Genomic DNA, 7,225 nt, shown 5'->3' on the forward strand with positions numbered 1-7,225 from the left:
GAGGCTTGTGTTAGGCCCATCCAGCCAAATCACCACGTGGCAAGGGTATGACGTCCAGGGCTACAGGTTTCACACGAAAGACAAGGACAAGAAGAGCTCGGCACAGAACTGCGGTGTTCGATACGAGGGCGAAGAAGAGTACACGGGCCAGAGGAGGCAATACTATGGGCAAGTTGAAGAAATATGGGAACTTGACTACGGCCAGAACCTACGCATAACCGTCTTCCTTTGCCAGTGGGTCAAACCGAATGCAGTTGCAGTGGACAGTTATGGGCTAACCACCGTGGACCTCAAAAGTATCGGCTACAAAGATGACCCGTGGGTACTAGCAACCAATGTCGCACAAGTGGCCTACTATATATATGCAGAGGACCCAAAAAGGCATGTGGTTGTGTCCGGAAAGCAGCGGATTGTGGGAGCTAATGGGGTGCAGAGTCCCGAACAATACAACAACTACGCAGAGCTCGAGCTTTTTACCGATCACCCAAAGAAGATCAAGGCCGTCGAGGACCGATTCAACAAGTCCAGGATGATGCCGTGGGCCCGCCCCGATGGTGAGAAGAGGACGGTGAAAGCACCTGCACCAAAATGATTTATGTATCCTAGAGACATATATATATATGTAATAATGTAGTGGACTCTATACGTATCCCAGAGACATATATATAATAATGTATCCTAGAGACTCTATATGTAACAATCCCAGATACTCTATATGCATACTCTATAAAAGAGGATAAGATTCTTAAGTGTGCTACAAAAGTCAAGTAATAAAAAGCCAAGGGTTCTTTTTATCACTCAGCGCTTCTTGATAGGTGGTTGTTGAGTGTTGGTGCGAATGTCCCTATTACTTGTTAGGGATGCAAATATATCGGATATGGTGGGATATCATTGATATTATATTTATTTTTATATTTGTATTCGATTTTGAATTCTAATGCATTATGTTAGTATAGACTAATGAATATAGCTAATGAATTAGCTAATGAATTATGTTAGTATAGACTAGATTCATCTTCATGAGACTTAAAATAGCTAATGAATTCTGAACTAATGATCTTTACCGCGGCGGGCATATAACAGAGCCCGCCGCGGTTAATAGATTAACCGCGGCGGGCAACTTCACCGCCCGCCGCGGTAAACATTTCCCGCGGCGGGCTGTTACGTTGCCCGCCGCGGTTAATCGCAACCTATATAAGCCGTCCCCACCCTCAACATTCTAAGTCTTTCGCGCGGTTCAGTTTTACCCCGAAGGGCTGCCAAAATCTCACGCCGCCGCCACCATCTCCACCGCCGATTGAGCTCCTCCGTGCACCGACCCCCGCCCCCGTTCTCCTCCCCGTGCCCGGTCCGCGCCCCCGTCCTCCTCTCCCTTGCCCGCGCCCCGCCCCCGTGCTCCTCCGGCACCCTGTCACCGGAACCCTAGCACCTGCTCTCGAGTCTCTCGACTCGGCTGCTGCCGACGCCGCCACCACGACTCCGCTCGCAGTGACTGGATCCTACCGCCGCAGCCCGCTGGCCACCGCCCTGCTGGATCCCTGTCTCCCTCCGCCGGTCTGATGCCCTCGCCCCTCGGCAGGCGGCAGCTCATCTCGAGTGCTCCCTTCTCGCCCACGGCCGTGCTCACGTAGCCCGGCCGGCGTCACCGCCGGAAAGGTGTAGGCAGAGCAGCGGCGCCGTGCTACACCGCCCCCGGGCCCCGGCTGTCTTGAGCCACCACCCACGGCTTGTAGGGCGCAGGCTGGTGGCCGGAGCTCTGTTCCTGCGGTCGGGCCTTCAAGGTTGCACTCCTATTCGTCTGCTCTGGTACAGCTGCAACCTACAATTTGGTACATTTCTCTCCTGTCTTACTCCTTAATTTCCAATTCCAGCTGTTTGTAGTTGTAGTCTCTATTAAATTGCATTGAAAATTGAAAGTAGAGCCACCATTTTAAAATGAAAATTAACAGAATGTTCACAACGAAAAGGACCAAAATTTTGGCGTCTTATTTTCCCTCAGGCTGCTATCAAACAACAGAAGGTATTTGTTTTTGTGTGTATCATGTAATGTTTTTGTGTGTATCTAGGTTCCACTGACTTTTATCACTTTTGTGCGAATTATATTGGGGTGGGGGGTTAATTGCTTGATGACATGATGATCTAGGAAGTACGGCCATCTTCTAGCCGACTACAGTACTAGATATGAATCGTATCAAGTAAAAATCAGTTTTGTTGCTTTGCCCCTCTAGAATCTTTTCAGTTGAATAATCACCTAAATTGGGCTTATTGAATTTGGATCTGTATGTCTAGGGTCAGTTTTGTTGCTTTTGGTCTCTTTGCTTTGCCCCCTCTAGATCAGTCGAATAATCACCTGAACTGCATGCTTTGATATGTGCTTTGATAGTTCCTTGGATATGTGCTTTGATAGTCGAAGATGTATGTTGTAGCTGTTACCTGAGAAAGTTTTCATTGTTGTCAATCTGCATGCTTAGGAGATACATGAAGGCTTATATGCAGTTGACGCTATAGCTTTTGCCTGTGAACACTACTAGTATACTGCCTACTACTACTCCCTCCTCCTCTACTCCTCTACTCCCTCCTATACTACTAGTATACTACTACTACTGCCTACCTCTACTCCCTCCTATAATACTACTAGTATACTACTAGTAGTATACTACTAGTACTGCCTACTACTACTCCCTCCTCCTCTACTCCTCTACTCCCTCCTATACTACTAGTATACTACTACTACTGCCTACTACTACTCCCTCCTCCTCTACTCCTCTACTCCCTCCTATACTACTAGTATACTACTACTACTGCCTACTACTACTCCCTCCTCCTCTACTCCTCTACTCCCTCCTATACTACTATTCTACTACTGCTGCTCCTGTTTTTGATTTGTGAAAGGTTTTTGTTTAATGGGGCTGGTTCCTTTTTTGGCATATGCAATGATGAACTTTTTTGGCATTTGCCTCTCTTGCTTGTCATTGGCAGTTTGGCATTGCCAATTGCCATTATGCCCATTAATCCACTGCCTGCACTCTACTACCTACACTCTACTGTCTACTGCCTACACTCTATAGCTTGATGCAAATTTTTTGATTTGTGAAAGTTTTTTGAGATGGCTAGCTACTACTTATCCCCTTACTGGTACTCTACTACTTGATGCAAAATGGTACTTGTATTACCTATTTCTCTCTACCACTGTTGTCTTACTACTGCTGCTGCTACTCTGAATTCAACTGAACAAAGCAGTACTACACTTGGTGAATTTTGAACTGCTATACTACTGATCTATGATGCTTTTGGTGAACCGTAGCATTTGAATTCAATTCTTTTTGCTGCCTATGATGCCAAAGAAATTTATGACAAAATTCTGAGCATATGCCACTGCCTATGATGCACCTTGCCTTTAAACTAATTCTGAGCTAAATTTGTGAGAATTTTGAGATGAATTGGTCACTCTGCTGCAATTTTGCCAAATTTGATATAATTTGTGAGAATTTTGAGATGAATTAGTCACTCCCTCCTTTACTACTAGTATACTACTACTACTGCCTACCTCTACTCCCTCCTGTACTACTACTAGTATACTACTACTACTGCCTACTACTACTCCCTCCTCCTCTACTCCTCTACTCCCTCCTATACTACTATTCTACTACTGCTGCTCCTGTTTTTGATTTGTGAAAGGTTTTTATTTAATGGGGCTGGTTCCTTTTTTGGCATATGCAATGATGAACTTTTAAACTTATTGCTGAGGCAGTGGCATATGCAATGATGTGAACCCTTTTATGCCGAGGCAGCGGCGATGATGATCGAGTGCCCCCGCTAAACTAGGATGGCTTGTATACCAGATACAAGCAACCAGTTTAAAAGCGATGTGATGACAAAGGGGCAAGTCTGAGCCAACTACTACTACTTTACTACTCTAGTACTACTCTACTTTACTACTCTATAACTGTGTCTATACAACTAAAATATGTATTCATTGTAGCTTTCCAATGGCGGAGGAACCGATAAGCGAATGGCGCGACCCTACCCCTAGTGCATCATCATCAACTAGCCTCGAGAGCCAAGTGTCCGTGACCCCGAGGCCAACAAAGAAATGTCGTACAGAGGACGATGATGATCCGACCTACCAACCGAGGGACGACGAAGTTGAAAGTGCGTGGTCTCCAAACCCTGAACAGATGCCGGTGGTGCCTCGAGAATTGAATTTCGAGGAGGAAGAAGTCAGTGACAAAGAACCCCCCGCTCCATCTCCAACCACTTCAGGCAAGTCTAGTGGTCAGAGGACAAAGCTGAGAAGGGGGGAACACGGGAGGCACCGGAGGGAAATCCATGGCGAAGTCCATGTGATCCATGAGGTGGGACCAGAGGGAAACCCGTTGTCGCCACCCACGGTCCTTGCCAAGTTCAGCAACCAGGTGGCATGTATAGTCAAGGACAAGGTGGAGATCACTTGGGCGGAGTGGAACAATGTCCCGGTCGACTACAAGACACATATCCGGGGTGAGGTGACGAGGAGCTTCCATTATCCCGAGGACGCCGATCTGGACAAGTGTAGGGAGTGGGTCATGCACGTGGCAGGAAGAGCCTTTAGAAACTTCAAGTCCATGCTGACCAGGTACTACCTGAAGCTAGGCAAGTCACCCTGTGTCAAATACACTATGGTGAAGGAACATCACTGGGAAGAGTTCTGCAAACAAAGAACAACAGAAGAAGCAAAGTCAAAGAGCGCCAAGTTCAGCGCACTCGCGAAGAAGAACCTGCACCCCCACCACTTGGGCATGACTGGGTTTGCTGGTAAGAGGCCCCAGTGGCGGGAGGAAGAAAGGGCTAGAGCTGCCGCCGGGCTTCCCGATCCGTACGACGGTGTAGACTTGAGGGCTAAGGACTTCATTTATGCCCGCAAGCCGAAGAAGCTCAAGGAGGGCGCGAGCAAGTTCAATGAGCCGAAGTTCGAGGAGGTGGAGAGGGCTCTCATCGAGGCCGCTAAATCCAAGGACAGCTTCGAGGTTCGCAGGGGCCAGGACTTGCTGACCCTGGCGCTGGGAACCCCCGAGCACCGTGGTCGCATCCGTGGCATATCGTCGAAGATGAGCTGGAACTCAGTGGAGTCATGGCAATCCGACGCTGCCACATACCAGTCAAGGCAGAGGTACAAGGAGGGCATCTTTCAGAAGGGCTATGATCAAGGCGTGGCCGAAATGATCAGTCGGTCCATAAAAGAAGCCTTCACGAGCAATGACCCAGATATGGTGTCGATGAGGTCACAGATGTTTTGCCAGGCTGGCATGGCCGTTTCACAAGTTCCACAAGGGCAGACACAAGGGCAGCCACTGCCGATGATCGAGGATCGCCCAAGGCACCCCGTCGACGACATCCAGCAACCCATGCGCGTCCACCTCAACATCCCGTTCGGCAGGGCAAAAAAGTTGACCGTGGGTGAGGGTTACATGCACCCCAAAGAAGATATCAAAGATTTCAACCAAGACCAGATCCCTGCCAACTATGCTGCCATGATACTTACATGGTATGCGACCCAATACGAAGAATTTGAAATGGAATATCCAACTGCACATGGGGTAACGATCCTTGGAGCTACCATTGGTTCCGAAGTCCTGTGGAACAAGGACGACATAGAGATCATTCTCTCGACGCCGACTTCTACGCCGATGGCGACACCAGCATCACAACCATCCGTTGCCGGATCTTGTCCCCCCGATGATCCGGATCACGGCGACGGCGATGACGAAGGCAATGGCGGGGATGACAAGGGAAGGAAGTCACCCCGAGGCACAAGCCCTCACCCTCGTTCTCCTCCTCCAACAACAAGTCCACCTCCACCTCCCGATAGTCTGTCTAAGGGCACAAGCAAAGGACCGGGAGGCACGGAGGAACCGGGGGCAAAGACACCACCTGCTGCCATTGCGAGCACAAGCCACTGTCCTCCACCGCCGGCGAAGACTAAAGGCGACCAAGGGCATCTCACATACTCACTTGAGTTCGAAAGGTATGGTAGCAGCGAGCATAATTTGCTAATAACTTTTCTTTGCCATAATATGGTACTAACATTTCTATCCCAGGCCGAGATCACCTTTCCATCTATTTCCTGAATCGGATGACTGCCCCGGCCATTACGAGCATGGGAAGTTCATGATAACCAAGGCCCAGCTCGTCGACGAGGAAAGGTGGGAGACAAGGAGGTTTCATCTCTGGTACATGGAAGCGGCAAAAGCTGGCCTACATGGTTTTCTAGTCAAGGTTGTGGCTGAGTACTTCCACTTGCCCGGCAATGATGTAGAACTCCCCGTGGACTTCCACGACATGTACAGACTACTACGGGAACAAGACCTTGACATCGCCCAAGTCACCTTGTTCTCTATGTAAGTGATGAATTGCGAGTTTCACATATCACCTACCTTTGAATCGGTCAAGACTACTTATATATGCCACGATGGCTTGTCCTTGCAGGTTGATGGCCTATATATCCAAGGAACTAAAACTTGATGTTATCTATCTATCTCCAATGCATATTGCTCAAAGAGTCATCATTGGTTACCACCTAGATGACAATCATCCAACCATGAAAGACTTGACCAAGCGACAGAGAGAGGCGCACAGGAAGAAATTGATGGACAATGAGAAGTTGAGCATTTCAAGGTACATACTAGGAGCAATGAAGAAGATCAGGAGAAATGGGTGTATCGTAGCTGCCTACCACTTTGGGTAAGTCGAAGACATGCCTGTAGAGATAAGTGGGTAGCTAGCTAGTATTATTATTTCTCATTGTAACCTGTATTTTGTTTCAATGGCGCAGCCAAGGCCTCGAGGGTCACTGGGTTGCATTTATCATCTATCCTCAGGATGGCAGGGCCTGCGTATTTGATTCGTTGAGAATGCCAAACTTAAAAGGGTACAAGGCCTTTGAAGATTGCCTCAGAGTGTAAGTGACTGAACTGTCTTCTCATATGCGTTCTAATGCCCTGCCTAATACTAGTACATTTCGTATAGCGCTTATAAGGAGTACGTGAAGGATCCTGAATGCTATGATCGAAGAACAGAGAATTTTAAGGCTAAGCATAAGAACCGCATCAAAATCAGACGCAACTTTCCGGTAAGTATTTGAAAGGTTTAATTGTGCTTTCTGTTCATAAGCGTTCTAATGCCTGTATTCTAATGCTTGTGTATCGATCATGCAGTGTGCCAAACAACCGGTAGGATCACAAACCTG

General features: G+C 48.0%; 1 long non-coding RNA gene across 1 annotated transcript; it reads left to right on the forward strand.

Annotated features, from left to right (window-relative positions):
• Positions 1 to 5,912: 5,912 nt before the first annotated feature.
• On the forward strand, positions 5,913 to 6,602 carry LOC136509175 (uncharacterized). The gene is made up of 3 exons (XR_010772244.1): positions 5,913 to 6,004; positions 6,078 to 6,377; positions 6,466 to 6,602. It is a non-coding gene; the product is annotated as an uncharacterized lncRNA (long non-coding RNA).
• The last annotated feature ends 623 nt before the right edge of the window (positions 6,603 to 7,225 follow it).

The sequence above is a fragment of the Miscanthus floridulus genome, chromosome 15, assembly GCF_019320115.1.
Source record: "Miscanthus floridulus cultivar M001 chromosome 15, ASM1932011v1, whole genome shotgun sequence".
Lineage (NCBI taxonomy): Eukaryota > Viridiplantae > Streptophyta > Magnoliopsida > Poales > Poaceae > Miscanthus > Miscanthus floridulus.